Source organism: Macrotis lagotis, chromosome X (assembly GCF_037893015.1).
Source record: "Macrotis lagotis isolate mMagLag1 chromosome X, bilby.v1.9.chrom.fasta, whole genome shotgun sequence".
Taxonomy (NCBI): domain Eukaryota; kingdom Metazoa; phylum Chordata; class Mammalia; order Peramelemorphia; family Peramelidae; genus Macrotis; species Macrotis lagotis.
The window spans coordinates 570,164,291-570,182,435 of NC_133666.1; positions in this window are offsets into that span (position 1 = coordinate 570,164,291).

Sequence of the window (18,145 nt, forward strand, 5' to 3'; positions counted from 1 at the left end):
TGACATGTAAATCTTGTTTTCTTTTCTATTCTGAGATGGGATGCTTCTTCATGGGAAGAATAAAATCTTTCTGGCTGCCTTATTATTTTTGTGTGCTTAGCACACAGAAGAATCATTTTGCTATCTTTGTTTCGAAATGTGTCCCTAAATATTTTCTAAGAATTTTATTTTTGTGATAGTGAGTTATAAATGGTATCTCATAAATGTTTTTAGAACACTGTTGGTGGTGTTAATTATAATTCATTCTCACATAATCACAGCAAGAACAACAGGTTCCAATCAAGTCTTCAAGAATAATGGTCTTGTCTGCCTCTTCTATGCCCTGTGGTTCCTATTGCTGCACTAATCCTACCACAGGTGCCTGTGTGTTCTTAGTGATTGATGGTACTCATGTTTATGATTCCATAGTGTCTAAAATTTTCATTTAATTCAGTGTTGTTAAATAGAAAAAACATACTATTTTACATCTTACATTTACTTCCACAATTAGTCACTTTCAATTTGAGCAGTTAAACCCTAAGAGAAAGCTAAGAGAAGAAGCTACCTGACATAGGAAAGAGAGGTAGTTTGGAGAATTCTGAAAGTCATGAGTTGAATTTTGCCCCTGAATTATATATGATGGATAACCCTGAAATCACTTAATCATTTAGTGACTCCAGGCAACATTCTAAAACTAGATTTTTAGAGCAGTTAAAGGTTTACATTGGTAGAGGCAGGTTCCTCATATAGAATATCCTGAATCAGTGAATGAAATCACACATTTAGTCAATCCTACTCTCCATCTACCTGGTATATGTTATGATAATATATTGAACCAACTGCCATCATTTCACATTCATGCAATAAGATAATCATAAGATAAAAACAAATCCTCCTAATTCCCCTACTTGTTCTCACTATATCCAATCTGATCATCTTTGTCCAGACCTGCTTAGATTTATATACTAGATATGTTGTTGAAAAGCTGTATGGAACTACATTGTATCTGAGTAAATTGAATGATATAGATCCTAGTGCTAATCTTTCTATAATACAGAGAATCATCCCCTTTGTTTATTTGACGGAATGTAAGTTTTAAAGAATATATTAATCAAAATTGCTCCTATACCAAAACCAGGCTGTTAAGGATATAACCCAGTTTGAGAGATGGAAATTATCTTGCTACCTCAAAATCAGAAACACACAAGGAAACTTCAGCAGTCAATTTTAGGGAACATAACAGATTCAATATTTATATAGGGCTTTCAGATTTGGGAAGTCATAGAGAAAGGGAAGGGTAGCCTCTTTTGCCTTTTTGTCCTTTGTTTTCAAGGTTTTGGGTGGATGATTCTTGACATTAAAGAAAAAATTTGACCTTTCTGTGGATAGTTACATCCATTTATTTTATGCTGAATAGTTAAAATATTGAATTTATTTTTTATATTTAACTCTACTATGAGTATATTCTGAAACTGTCAAACTCACATTTCTTTGTCTAAGTTAAGAAATTCAGGAATTTAAAAGTTCAGTTTTCCTCTTTGTTAAACTTAAAAATTCAGTTGCCTATAAATCATTTTAACTAAAAAAATATATATTATTTTTATATAGGTTTACATGCCCATGTCCACATAGGAGAGATTTTTTATATTATTAAGAAACTTTACAGTTATCTTATTAAGTTATCTTATTAAGAAACTTTAGAGAATGCAGTTGGATGCCAAGAAGCTTGTTATACCTGTTCAAAAAGGAGCAGATGTGTTCTATCAATCAACCTTTTCTGACAGTAGGATTAAAGAAAGGTTGTTGATAACCCTAACTATCTAGTCAATCATATTTTTTTTGTCTATGATACCTTAGATTTTTTTCTCTTCTTTGTTCTCTTATACTTCCCAAATTTGTATAAAATGAGTCCTACTTCATACTCTTCTAAATGATTGAGGATTTGAGTGACCCCTTTTGTTGTAATTGCTAGTCTTACTAATAAATTGAACATGCTTGGAACTTTGTACCTCATTTTATCTTAATTTCAATTTCTACTGGCATGAAGTATTGCCCAAGATTTTTGTTTGTCTTACAGATAGGTGGTACAAAAAATAAAGTGTCAGACAATGGCCAGATTCTGGAAAACTCTTCTTCATAAATTGCAATCTGGATTCAAACACTAAATTTGTAATCACTTAATCTTGCTTGTCTCAGTTTCTTTTTCTATAAAATGATCTGGAAAAGGAAATGACAAAACATTCCAATATTTTTGCCCCAGAAAATTCAACAAAATAACAAAACAGACAAGACTGTAAAGGAACTAAAAAAAATTAGTTATCCCATGACTGTAGGGGTATCTTATTTTGTAGGTTTTGCTAACACCCAACATCTTCAGACCTGTACAAATGTACAGGCATTTTTGTTTTCCCTAAAATTTAGCTGTTAAATTTATTGTGATTCTGACTATGAGATCATTTTTACCTCTCAAGGTCTTAGGTATAAGAATATCTCTTTATAATCAATTTCAATCCTTCAATTAAGTGACTTAATTACATGCAAAAAGTTAACTCACAAGTATTATTCTAGGAGTCTTTTATTATATTAATGGAGTCCTCATGAAATTCTCCTTGGGTATTTTTTTGCTTTTCTCCTGAGCTCCCAGTATATTGTGGAAGCTGTCTTTCCTGAGGCAGTCCACTTTGTCTTTATTGAATCTCTCAACACTCAATAAAGATTTTGGTTTCTGTCAGTCACTAATATTGCAGGATGGGGCAACTAGGTGGTGCAGTGAACAGAGCAACAGGCCTGGAATTAGGAGTACCTGATTTCAAATTCGACTCAGACACTTAATAATTACTTTGCTGTGTGGCCTTGGGCAATCCACTTAATGTCATTTGCCTTGTAAAAACCTAAAAAAATAATTCCAGGAATAATTTTATTCATCACAAATGGGAAGTCTCCAAGACTTCTGATAACTTGAGTCTCACAGGTCCCTCCTTCTCCTATGAAAGGAGCTAAAGGATAGAAGACCAAGAGTTGCTCTATCCTTCCTTCCTTTCAGTGATTCCCTCCCATTGGTTTATCTAGAATTACTGCAATACCAGGCAGCCTTCACTTCAACACTACTAATTTAAATGTCAAGTAATGAACTAGCATACTCTAGTTATTCAAACCACATGATGCATTATCAACCTAATCCTTTAACCAGATTAAATATATTTCCTGTGCAGCATTATCTGAATTCATTTAATGATGATTGATTCAGAATAGATAATCTTACCTGATGAAATTATATATATATATATATATGTATATACATATATACATATATATATATGGAGTTCTTTAATGGGGGTAATCAATGAAATTTTAAAAATATTTATTTGCTAAGCATTTAGTATAAATTAATATGCAATCATATTTGTTTTATTTTGCTCATATAAAACCATTTTCAGAGAATAGCCTTATAGACTTCTTCAGATTGTGAAATGAATCCATAATATAGAAAAGATAAAGAAAACACAGCACTGAGTTTATTGTTGGTTAATTTAATTGAGTGGGGATATTAGAATATTCAAATGAACTCTGCCCTTATACAAATAGTTACATTTTAGTTGTTAGAATTATTTGAACCAAAGAACAATTATTTATTCAGAGATCTATGCTATCTATCAATATTAAGCCAATTGTAAGAAATCCAATCAGTTCATTATTTCATATTGTGCAGAAAAGTTAGCAAATGTTTATCCTTCTCAAAGAAGTCCTTGTGTTTGCTTAATACATATAATTTTGGAAAAATGCTATCTAAATCACAGCCCTTACTCAAAAAATGAATTTGTCTAGACTTTTTCTGAACATATTAGCATCTAAATACTAGTCCATAACACTTGAAATCATGCACTGGCTCATTAAGCCCCTTAATAATTTTCTATATAGCATTCTTTCATTTTTTTTCAATCAGTGTATTGATGAGGATCCCAATATAATTTAAGAGATCACTAATTTTCAAATACTGCAGTAGTCTATTAGAAGTCAAATTGTTTCCAAAAGAGAGGAGTCTGCAAATTATTCAGTGTCTTTCAAATTGCTCTACTATGAGGAATTTAATCAATATCCTGGGAGGAAAATGTGTGAATAATATATTCAGTTGTAATACAAATTACGTCCTACTTTCACATGATTCTATGACTGAAAGCATCAGCTGAAAATGTGGTAAAATGAAATTGCCTACTTTCCTGTGAAGGTGTGCTCCTGTAATTTCAGAGTCAATATTCTTCAGACCTTGCATTCCCCATAATGTCTTTCATTAAAATAACATGATAAAAGCAACAAGGAGGGCACAGCTGCCATTCACTGTAAGAATACATTGAACAAGTGGCCTCTAGCCATTGTAACAGTAATGTTATGAATCATCACATAAACCATGGGGAACAGAGTGAGGGTGGAGCACAGTTTTAGACATAATGTGGGAAATAAGATGGATTGGATGACAGAAAATTTAATTATGTATGAGATATTGTTTCTTTTAAATACTGCCTCAAAATTATCATTCTAGGAATGGAACATAGCCATTTACCCTTATTGTTCTCTTGCCATCTACTGATTGCAAGGTTGATAGATGAATAGATGAATAGATTGATAGAGAGATAATGTGTGCAAATATGTATATATGCACACACACACACACATATATATATATGTATGTATTCTTATTTTACGAATATATTAGCCTTGTTAAAATTCTGGATCAGTTTCATTTTAAGTAAATAAGATAATAATATATCAATGACAAGAGGACTGCATGTCAAATGCTATCTTTTTTATTACCAAAATATCCCCCTCCAGATGACTGAATTGGTTCCTCATAATTAAAATAATAAATATTGCCTACAATGTACATACTGTATTTTATCAGGATAACTCAGGGAAAAATTGTCATTAAATAACTAAGAAATATCCCAATAGATGATATGATTATGTTCATAGAAATGAAAACTGAGACATGAATTTTTTGTTTTTTTTGCAAGTCAAAGGGGCTAAGTGACTTGTCCAAGGTCACACAGCTAGGTAATTATTATGTGTCTGGTGCTGGATTTGAACTCATGTCCTACTGACTCCCACTGAGCCACACAGATGCCGCCAAGACATGAAATTTAATGTACAGTGGGTAGTAAGGGATTTGGAGTTAGTGGACTTGGGAGAGCTATGGTTATTTACTTCCTATGCTGCTAACTTTGCTCCACAAAGTCTTACTATCTTAGCTATTACTTATACATCATACTTATTATTGCTTATCAGAAAGAGATGTATAATTCAAAGTTACCATACAAAACTTAATTTGAAAAATACCCCTCATTTAAGAGACTCTTCTAGAGACACCTTCTAGAGACTCTTGGAAGCTATTAGCAGGAATATTGTATTTCTCTTGTCTTCTTGTGCAGAATATACATACTCCAGGAAAGAGTCTAGTTCATCATAGACTGTAATCTCTACAAGTCCATGTAACAAATGCCTTCAATATAAGAACAACTTACACAGGATTGTATTTACAGTCATCTGGGAGAAGGATTTCTGAATGCCCTTATCTGTTCTATGTGAGCTTGGAAGTATATTGATCACAGTCACAATCAAGTTATTTGTACTTAGGACTTTCAAGAATGAAACTTGGATCTTGTTATCATTTTTGGTAGACTAGACTTTCATTGTTAACTTCCACTTCTTAAAATGCTGGCAAGTGGGTATTGTCATCTAGGAGTCTGCTTTCTAAATGGGAGATCCAACTAGTTCAGATTATTTTTCCTTTATGAGAATTGATTCTCCAGATGAGACCTGAAACAGAGTAAATATGAGACTCCATCTTTCATATGAACACTGACTGGGATATTGATTGAAAAAATTAGCTATAGCTAAGAGCTGAGAGAATGTTTTGGTCCTTTATAGTGTTTGACTACAATGAGGCTATTCAAAATATGATGGATTAGAACTCTCAGTAGTTTTCTTGAAAGGTCAGAATTGGGGTTATTGTCATCCACAAAAATTGTCATCCATTTATAATAAAGAAAAACCTCCCTGATATTCCATCTCAAAACCTAATTCATATGGCAAAACTTTTTCCCCAGAAATTGTTATCTATAAATATAAATCTCAAAAATGTAAACAGAGAAATGTAGTGTTATTTGATTTCAAAGAAATAAATAATTATTTCATAAATTATAAAATGAAAAAAAGGATCTTTGGAGAAATCTCTTAAAACTGACATTACAAAGAAGTGCTTTGCAGGAATACTTTAGAAAAGGTTATGGTACATTTAAATTTGAATTTAGTCATTTATATATTTCATGGATTAGATTCAGAAACAAGTTAATTGAAACTAAAATTAACCCAGCCTGCCACATTTCACTGGGGTTAATTTCCATTACAAAACATTAAAATAATTCACAGAGACCAAAGTAACAACATTCAAAAATTTGAAAATAAATATATATATATATATGTATATATACATATATAGATATAGATATACTTTTATCCTGTTTTCTAGAACAGAGATTCACTGTCCTAATGAGGTCAAGAGAGCAAAGACATACACTGAAAAAAATCTAATAAAAATGTAAAGTGTAAAAGTATATGGGTGTCCAATGGGTAATGAGAATTCTAATAATGTAGATACAGAGTTAAAAAGGTAAATTTACAAGATGTAGAATCTGTTGTTTAAGGATAGAGGGATATTCAATTAGTAAAGAATACAATAATTAAAGACAGAGATAGTTAACACTTTAGAGTATACTCATGGACTGGCAATTAGTTTAGTTTTACTATATAAATTTTAGAGGAATTTGGGGTAAAACTGGGATCAAGTATAATATGGGATGGGTGGTGGTTACTAAACCAAAAAGTCAGAGTAAAGGAAGAGACTCCAGGTTCTCCCTCCAACCCCTTCAAATACCTATAAATAATGACTCTGAACAATTTTTAGAGAGGCAAAACCCATAAAAAGACAGAGTGAAATATTTTTCCAGTCCAAGCCAAGACAGAAGATAAGAAGGAAAAGCCTGTTGCACCAGGATTAGAGATTAGCACAATACAGCACAGGTTCACCACAGAAAGGACCCCTTAATCCACTAACAGGCAGTGGTGGTTTCCTGTCCTCTTGGCCCAAAAAACACCAACAGGAACATAGAAGATCAGGAAGAAAAAACTGAATGAGAGTGGAGTATAGTGCAGCCCACACCTCAGCAATACATAAACTGCTTCAGCAGGCCAGGAGCAATATCAACAGCCAATGGATCAACAACAACAGTGGTCTTTTTGCTCTCTTTGAAGAAGAACTCTATTGTTTTACCCACACTCAGATCTTCATTGACTCAGTCTCACTTCCCAGTCCCAGAAAGACATGGAAGTGTATCACAAAAGAGCTTACGCCAATCTAAGTGGATCATGATACATCCATATATATCCAGGGAAGAAAGGAATGTTTGTGGCCACGCACAAATCAAAGTACATGTCAAGCATATCTCCTTAGATGATTACACCAAAAAAGAACCGAAAACTTGCAGATCCCTAAGGAGTGTCTCTGAAAACAACTGCAAAAATCTCCTATGCATAACTTGGGGAAGTCAGTCTTTCACCCAGGAAGCAGAGCCCCACATTGACAAAGAATTAAAATCAAATCATAGACTGGGGAAAATTAGCAAAAGACATAAAAAAAAATGGCCAGAGGAAGTTATTACAATGATTAAAAGAAAGATCAAAACACATACTCAAAAGAAGATAACAAAAGTCAAGGCACAGGGGCAGCTAGGTAGTGCAGTGGATGAAGCACCAGTCCTGGAGTCAGGAGTACGTGAGTTCCAATCTGGACTCAGGCACTTAATAATTACCTGGCTATGTGTCCTTGGACAAGTCACTTAACCCCATTGCCTTGCCAAAAAAGAAAACTAAGGAAAAAAAGTCAAGGCACCTACATCTGAAGCTTCCAAGAAAATTATGAATAGAAGACCTCAAAAAGTATTTTGAAAATCAAGTAAATAGGGGAAAAATTGGGAAGAAAAACGAAAATGATATGAAAAAAATTATGAAGAACTTGTCAGCTCCTTGGTAAAGGGGACAAAAAATACTGACACAAATAATAACTTAAAGCCAGACTAGGTCAAATGGGGGGAAAATGTCCAAAAAAGTCAAAGAAGAGAAGAATGTCTTAAAAAGACAGATTTGAACAAATGGAAAAAGAGGCAAAAATTCACTGAAGACAAAAACTCTTGAAAAAGTAAAATTGATCAAATAGAAAAGGACACACATAAGTTCACTGAGAAAAATAAATCCTTACAATTTAGAATTGATCAAAGGGAAACTGAAGATTTCTTGAGAAATCAAGAAAAAAAAACAAAGAAGAATGAATTACTATAAGACTATGAGTAATATCTAATTGAAAAACAATTGATTTGGAAAATAGACCAAGAAGAAAAAAAAATCAATTTTTTTGAGCTACCTGAAAACTCAATAAAAGAAGTAGACATCATCTATATAAGATATATTCCCCATATTCTTTTATCCTCTATTCTATAACAGAGACACACTATCCTGGTAAGGTGAAAAGAAAAAGTCATATACTGAAATAATTGAAATAAAAAATGTAAAATGTAAAAATATATGAGGGCCTAATGGGTAATGAGAATTCTAGATCCTAATATTCAAGATCCAGAGAGTAAAATAGAAATTAAAAGAATTCTCTGATCTCTTTCTCAAAAAAAATCCAAAATGAAAAATGAGGACTATTGTAGTCAAATTCCGGAGATACCATGACAAGGAGAAATATTGAAAGAAGCACGAAAGAATTAATTCAATTATTATGGAGTTATAGTCAGGATAACATGAAATTTAACAACTTCTACATTGTAGAATTTGGAATATGATAATTAGTAAGACATAAGACCTTGAATTACAACCAAGAATCACATACCCAGGAAAAATGAGTACAAGCTTTCAGGGAAAAAAAGATTAATATTCAATGAAATAGGGGACTTTCAAACTTTCCTCATAAAAAGACCAGAGTTGTATAAAAAATTTGATGCTCAAATACAACACTTAAGTGAAACATTAAAAGATAAAAAGGAAATGGAAATTAAAAAGGACTTGATGTTGAACTGTTTATATTCCTGCAGGGGAATATGATACTGATAACTCATAAGAGTTTTCTCATTTATTATGGCAGTAGGAAGGAGTAAATGTAGTCAGGACATGGATGAAAGTTGAATATGAAAGTATATCATTAAACAATAAAACTGGGGAAAAACTAAGATGGAAGAGAACAGGGCAGGAACTCCTACCAGCTCTCCCCCAAATCATAGTTATTCTAAACAAATCTAAAATGATAGAAAGACAGAAAGACAGTGAAACAATTTTTCAGACCAAGACAATTTGGAAGATCCTTGGGAAGGGTCTGTTGACCTGAGTGATAAAGGGCCCACAGCACAGGACCGAAGTGGAGCAAGCAGTCTCTAACCTTCCAGGAATAGACCAAGGGGCACGTGGGTCTGTGGTGCAGTATTCGTTTCCAAGGCTCTCAACCCAGGGATTACCAAGGACAATTGGGAAGGTCAGATGGAAAATGCTGCCCCACCAGGGGAAGAGGGAAGCCCAGGACAGTGCAGACCTCAGGGTAGAACTTCATCCAGGGAACCAGGAACAGAGTTGGGGAACCACCATTCAGAGAACCACCCAGCAGCTGATTCCAGAGAACTAAGACCATGAATGGTAGGGGTGTCTGGGGAGATTGCGAATGGCTCTTCACCATCCCTGAGACAGGATTCCAAGTATCGCTTTGCCAGTACTCAGATCCAGGTCACAGTCTGGGGTCCCAGTCTCAGGAAAAGGAACAGAAGCACAAAAGTGCTTACTGAAGAACAGGGACCCTCCTCCTCCTACTTCCAGGGCAGAAGGGAGTGGTTCTGGTCATCCACAGACCAAAGTACAGGTCAGTAGAGCAGTCAGAGACTCATAAGATATTGGAGGAAGTGTGAACAGCTGGAAAACCCTCAAAAGCTTGAGTCAGTGTGTCCTCCACCCTACAAGCAGTGTCCCAACTTAACAAAGAATTAAAATCAAGTTATGTTATAGTTTGGAGAAATGAGCAAACCAAAGAAGAAAAAAAATACAACCATAGACAATTACTTTGGTCTTATAGAGGATCAAATAAACCCTCAAAGTCAAAGCTTCTGACTCCAAAGCCTCCAAGAAAAATATGAGTTATTCACAGACTATGGAAGAGGTCAAATAATATTTTGAAAAGCAAGAAAGAGAGGGAGAGGAAAATTGGAAAGGAGTAATGAGAGTGATGCAAGAAAATAAAGAAAACCAAATCAGTGACATGTGAAAGAGATGGATACAAAATTACTTTTTTTTGATTCATATTTTTTCCAAATATATGTTATGAATATTTCACAGAATTCATCCATCTACATATGTATATTTTTAAGTTACAAAATTTCCTTCCATCCTCCCTCCCAAACTCCCCTCAGTGGCAAACAGTCAGGTTAATATTGTACAATCACATTTGTATTAAATGTGTTTATAGATTAGTTATTTTCAGTGTGAAGAATGAGGATTAAGGAAAGAAATACATAAGAGATATTTTCTTGAAAAAAAGGAATGTAGCATTCATCAGATTCTGAAGGACATTTTTGTTTTGTTTTGTTTTTCTTTCTCTGGTTGAGGATACCATGGTCCATAGCCTGTCTACTAGGGTTGTTCTAGCTCTCTGAACTGCTGAGAGGCTGCATATATCAGGGTTATCATCTCACTATGCTTTTGTTAATGAGCACATTGTTCTCTTGGTTCTGCTCCCTTCCCTCAGCATCTGATCCTGTAATTCATTTTATGCTTCTCTAGAGTATGAGCATTTATGATTTCTTAGAGAAAAATAGTATTACATAGTATTCATATACCATAACTTGTTTAACCATTCTCCAATTGATGGGCATGCCTTCAATTTCCAATTCTTTGCCACTACTAAAAGAGCTCCTGGGAATATTTTGGAACATGTGAGACTTTCCCGTTTTTTTAATATTTCTTCTAGATATAGGTCTAGAATTGGAATTGCTGGCCAAATGACACGAACAGTTATATTGCTCTTTGGGCATGGTTCCATAATGCTCACCAGAAAAGTTGGATCTGTTCACAACTCCATCAGCAATGCATCAGTGTTCCAATGCTCCTCTAATCTCTCCCCTTTCTCTCATCTGAGCTAATCTAATAGGTGTAAGATGATACCTCATTGTTGTTTTAATTTGCATTTCTCTAATCAATAGTGATTTGGAGAATCTTTTCTTATGATTATATACAGATTTAATTTCTTCATTTGAAAACTGTCTGTTCAGATCCTTTGATCATTTATCAGTTGGGTAATGACTTGTGATCTTATAAATTTGATGCTATTCTCCATATATTTTAGAAATGAGACCTTTATCAGAACTCCTAATTGTGAAGATTGTTTCCCAGCTTTCTTCTATCCTAATTTTGGCAGCATTGATTGTATTAGTGCAAAAACATTTTAATATAATATAGTCAAAATCATTCATTTTGCAGTTTATAATGTGCTTTATTTCTTGTTTGGTTATATATTTATCCCTTTTCCATAGATCAGCTATAGAGAGTATTGAGAGTATTCTTCAGTCTATTACTTTATCTATGGTATTGCTCTTTATGTATAAATCTTGTAACATTTTGACCTTATTTTGTTATAGGGTGTGAGATATGGATCTATGCCTAGTTTTTGTCATGCTAATTTCAAGGTTTACCAACAATTTTTGTCAGATAGTGAGTTTTTTGCCTAGTGATGTCTTTGGGTTTGTCAAATAGATTGCTCTAGTCTTTTACTGCAGTTTATTTTGAACCTATTCTTATCCACTGATCCATTACTCTATTGCTTAACCAGAACCAGGCAGGTTTGATGATTTCTGAATTACAGTATAGTTTTAGGTATGGTAGAACTAACCCTTCCTTCACATTTTTTTCATCAGTTCCCTGGCTATTCTTGCCCTCCTGTTGCTCCATTACTCTATTTCTTAAGTAGTACCAGGCAGTTTTGATGAGTGTGTCTCTTTATAGTGTAGTTTTAGATCTGGTAGAGCTAGGCCACTTTCTTTCTATTTTGTTTCATAAGTTCCCTTGCTATTCTTGAAATTTTGTTGCTCCACATGAATTTTGTTACTATTTTTTCTACCTTGGTAAAAGAATTATTTGTAGTTTGATTGGTATGACACTGAATGAGTAATTCGGGTAGAATTGCCATTTTTATTGTATTAGCTCAATCTAACCATGAGCAATTGACATCTTCTAATTATTTAGATCTTACTATATTTGGGTGGTAAGTACTTTATAATTGTGTTCATATAGTTTCTGGGTTTGTCTTGGGAGGTAGATTCCCAAGTATTTAATTTTGTCTATAGTTACTTAAATGTAATTTATCTTTCTTGCTCTTAGGATTTGTTGTTTATCTACAGAAATGCTGATGATTTATGTGGGTTTATTTTATATCCTGCTACTTTGGTGAATTCGTTAATTACTTCAAGAAGTTGTTTAAATGATTTATACTGTTTCTATAAGTATATCTTACTATCATCTGCAAAGAGTGAAAGTTTTGCTTTCTCATTGCCAATTTTGATTCCATCAATTCTTTTTTCTTCATATGTAGAAATTCTGATGATTTATGTGGGTTTATTTTATATCCTGCTACTTTCCTGGATTTCTTAACTGTTCCTAGGAGTTTTTAGATAATTTTGGGGGGATTCTCTAGGAATACCATAATATCTTCAAAGAATGAAAGTTTTGCTTCCTCATTGCCTATTCTGATTCCTCCAAATTCATTTTCTTTTCTTATTGCTACTCCTAGCCTTTCTAATACTCTATTGTATAGTAATGGTGATAGTGGGAATACTTGTTCACTGCTGAATTTATTGGAAGTGCTCTGAGTTTATTTCTATTAAATATAATATTTGTAGTTGGTTTTAGATAGATGCTATTTATTATTTTAAGGAAAACTCCATTTATTCCTATGCTTTCTAGTGTTTTAATAGGAATGGATGTTGCATTTTATCAAAGGCTTATTCATCATCTATTGAGATAATCATATGATTTCTGTTGGTTTTACTATTGATATGTTTAATTATATTGAAAGTTTTACTAATGTTTAATCATTTCTGCCCTGCTGGTATAAATCCAACCTCATCATTATGTAGTAACCCAGTAATAACTTGCTGTAGTCTCATTGCTAAAATTTTATTTAAAATTTTTACACCAATATTCATCAGGGAGATTGGTCTATAATTGTCTTTGTCTGTTTTGGTTCTTCCTGGTTTAGGTATCAGCACCATATTGTTGTCATAAAAGGGGTAAGGTACAACTCCTTCCTCTCCTATTTTTAAAAATAGTTTATGTAGAATAGGAATAAATTGTTCCTTAATTATTTGGTAGAATTCACTTGTAAATCCATGTGGACCTGGAGACTTTTTCTTAGGGAGTTTATTAATGGTGTCTCCAATTCTTTTTCCTGAAATGGGGTTATTTAAGTATGCTATTTCCTCATCTGTTAATCTGGGCAATTTGTATTTCTTAAATATTCATCCATTTCACACAAGTTGTCCAATTTATTAGTATACAGCTTGGCAAAGTAGCTCTGAATTATCCCTTTAATTTCCTCCTCATTGGTGGTTTGTTCACCTTTTTCACTTTTTGATATCGGTTATTTGGTTATCTTCTCTCTTTTGTTAAATCAAATTAAGCAGAAGTTTGTCTATTTTTTGGCTTTTTCGTAAAACCAACTCTTAGATCTATTTATGAGATCTATATCCCTTTTTGCTTTCTATTTTATTCATCTCTCCCTTGATGTTCAGAATTTCTAGTTTGGTATTCAATTGGAGATGCTTAATTTGTTCTTTTTTCCTAAACTTTTTAGTTGAATACCCAATTCATTAATCTCCTCTTTCTCTATTTTATTCATATAGACAGTTAGAGATATAAAGTTCCCCACAATACTGCCTTGGCTGCATCCCATGAATTTTGGTATGATGTCACATTATTATAATTTTCTTGGATATAAGTATTGATTATTTCTATTAATTGCTGTTTGATTCACCCATTATTTAAAATAAAGTTATTTAATTTCCAATTACTATGTGCTTTATCTTTCCCTGACCCTTTATTACATGTAATTTTTACTACATCATGATCTCAGAAGTGTGTATTTATTATTTCTGCCTTTTTGCATTTGACTTTAAGATTTTTGTGTCCTGGTACATGGTCTATTTTGGTGAAGGTGTCATGTACTGCCAAGAAAAGGTATATTATTTTCTGACCCCATTAAGTTTTCTACAGAGGTATATCTCAGTTTCCTAAGATTTCATTCACCTTCTTAACTTCCTCATTTATTTTTTATTAGATTTATGTATTTCTGAGAGAGGGAGGTTGAGGTCTCCCATTATTAATTTTACTGTCCATATCTCCTTGTGATACACTCAACATTTTCTCTAGGAATCTGAATGCTATCCCACTAGATGTATACATGTTTAGTAATGATATAACTTCATTTCCAATGTTGACTTTAAGAAGATGCACTTTCCTTCCTTATTACTTTCAATGAGATTGATTTTTACTTTTACTTTGTCTGAGATTAGAATTGATACCCCAGATTTTTTTTACGTCAGTTGAGGCAGAATATATTTTGCTCCAATCTTTTGCCTTTAATCTGTGTCTATCTTTCTGCTTCAAATGTGTTTCTTGTAAACAACATATTATAGGATTCTGGTTTTTAATCTATTCTGCTATCCATTTCCATTTTATTTGGACAGTTCATCCCATTCAAATTTACAGTTAAGATTACTAATTCTGTATTTCCCTACATGCTAACTTTCTCCATTTATATTTATCTCTCTCTTTTTCTCTTATTCCTACTCACCAAAATTTTACTACCTTTCCCCTTTGAATTATTTTTTTCAAAATTTAAATTTCAGTTTAATTTCACTTATACCTTCCCTTACCTTTTTCCAGTCTCTTCTACCCTTATCTTCCCCTTTTCTCCAGATTCCTGTAGATTAAGTTAGATTTTTAAACCCAAGTGTGATTCCAATTTAGTCCCTCATTGGGCCAAATTTATTGAATAGAATTTGCACAGCATTCATAGTTTGTCTTCTTTCCCTTGAAAATTATAAATCTTTCTGCCTCTTCCCTAATATCATTAATCAGGTATCATCAATCACAGTTCTTGATTGCTTGATAAGCTCCTATTTTTATCAAGATATCACAGATTGTTTACTTGTTTGTTTGATAAGGAGCATTGACTTTAATTTCATCAAATTATAATTATAATCATTTATTATCTTACCCCCTTTTCAAGGATCTTAGAATTACACACATTCTTCAAATATCCAAATATATCCCCAAAAGTATCAGTTCTTGAACTATTTGTGCCGCTTCCCCTGGCCTATTTTCTTTCCCACTTTGCCTCCCCACTTCCCACTGCAGGCACTTAATACCTTATTAAGTGAACCAAGGTGCTTTGTCTCTCCCACTTAACTCCCCTGACCCCTCCCCCACACACACACCCAGGGTACTTACCTGCCCATTAGATGAAGAATCCTGATCTAATTAACTGAAAATATCTTGAAGATCTCTAAATACTGGAAGACTCTGGAGTTCTCACTGAGAGCTTTATAAATGATTTTAAGTAACAGAGACATTGCCTCAGTTCCTTGAAGCTTTTGATGCCCTCATTAGACAAGGTGCTTAGTGCCTTGTGATTAAAGTCAGTCAGAGTGTAATGAGATGCTTAAGTTAAAGTAGACACTCCAGCTTTTTTTTCAGGGCTTTTTATCTCAAATATAGTGATGTGATGTTGGACCTCTTCAATTGAGAGACAAGACGCAATTATATCCCTTAGGTTCATTCTCTTCAATTTTATTCTACCCTTTAATTATCCTTAGAGAAGTATAGTTCACATGAGTTAAAACTGTTATATCATCCCTTTTAGGGACCAGCATTTGTTTAAAACAATTTTGTTTTTTTCAGTCCCCTTTTTCATTTACTTTTTTATGTAACTCTTCAGTTGTGCATTTGGCAATTGAATTCTCTATTCAATTCTGGTCTTTGTGTCAAGAAATTCTGTAATTCCTGTATTTCATTAAACACCCATCTTATTGCCTGACAATATATGCTGAACTTTGCAGGGTAGTACACCCTTGGATTGTAATCCCAGGTCCTTAGCTCTCCTTATTCCAGTTCTTCCAATCCTTCAGTGCTGAGGTTGATGGGTCCTGTGTTAGTTTCATTGTGTTCCCATTTGTATTTGAATTGTTTTCTTTTTGTTCTTTGCAATATTCTCTCTTTTATTTGAGGATTCTGGAATTTGGCTATTATAGTCCTTGGAATTTTTATCTTGTTTTCTCTTTCTGGAGGGGGTTCTGTGGATTCTTTCAATTGTTAAATTGTTAAATTGTTCTAGATCGGGAAAGTTTTCCCTTATATTTTCCTTCAGGATGTTTTCCAGGTTCTTCTGTTGGTCCAGGCTTTCTAGTAGTTCAATGATTCATAGATTTTCTCTCCTGGATCTGTTTTCCAGTTCATTCATTTGCCCTAGAAGATATTTTACATTTTCTCCAATTTTTTCAGCCTTTTTATTTTATTTGATGGAATCTTGTAGTCTTGTAGATTCATTTGTTTCTAACCATTCAATTTTAAAAACCAATGAATCTACATTTTTCAATTTTAGTTTTTAAGATTTTATTTTCTTCTGCTGCCTTTTGTGTTTCCTTTTTAAACATGGTGAATTCTCTGGTCAACTTTTCACAATTTTCCTTCATGACTTTCATTTCTTGTTTCCATTTTTCTTCTTCCTCTATTCTTTGATTTTTAAATTCTTTTTATGCTCTTTGATAAGCTTTTTGTATTTGAGTCCAATTTTTAGAGTTTTTTTGATACTTGCTCTGTGAATTGAGTGGAATATTTCCTCTTAAGACTTAAGATTCATAATGAAGTCCTCTCAGGGTTAAAAAATCATTAAAACAATGACAAATATTGCTCTTAGACTATTTCTAGAAGAAAGAGGTACAGAGAATTTGTAATCCCAGTCAGGCACCCTCTCAATTCTGTTGGGGGTTGGGAATAGTGAACTATTTCCTGAGAGACCTTGCAGTTTTAGTAAGTCACCCATTTGGTGATAAAACTCTCTTAACTGAGAGAACAGTAGACTCTTCCAATGAGGAAAAACCTTGCATTCCAGTGAATCTCATAAGACTCTTCTTGTTTGATGATAAGTAGACTGTTCCTAGACAAGTTTCATTACTTCAATAAGATAGTTATAATCCAGAAGGTTATTCTCACCATCTGGATGGTGAGGTAATATTTGATTTCACAATATTTCACTCTTTCTTTGTTGCTGGGTTAGATTATCATAAGTAGAATGCAACTCTGAAGACTAACCAATGAGTCAACTAGAGGGATGATAGGGAGGAGGAGGGGATTGTGTTAGGCCATATAATCTTGCTTGACTGTCAATTTCGGGGCCGCTCCTTGATCTTCACTGCCTTTGTGAGACTTGGAGTGTACCTGTTTCTCAAGGAAAGCCAAAATAAAATTTTGTTTTGTTTTGTTTTGTTTTGCTCAACGGAGTTTCTATATTTTTAAGTAGATTTTTTTTCTCACACAGAGTCATGTTTCACAGCTTTCTTCTTCAGACTTGGCTTTGATGTTATCTTTATCTGTGAAGTATTTTTCTATAGTTAGTACTCTTTTAACTTTTTTTGCTCATCATTGTTGTTGTAGTTCTGTTCCTTGGGTATATGGAGTATAGATCCAAGCTTTTATTTTGGTGGGACTCGAGTCTGATCTCTGACTCCTTGTTGTTCAAAATGCTGTCTATGCACTGTGGGACTTGACTTTGCAGAGGTTCCCAACCCCTTTATGTCCAGCTTCTCACTTAATAGAGGTTGTTCATGACACAGTCCTGTCTTTTACCCCTGAGTTTTCAAGACTCAGACTTTGTTTGGGATTAGGATTCTCCCTGCTGGCTTGCTATCCAGTTGCTGAGACCTCTGTTATTATTAAGCTGTTGGGATCTGGATTGCATTGTGGCTAAAAACCTCCTAATGGCTTTCCCCACTTTACTACCTCCTAAACTTTTCTTCCCTTTTCCCCT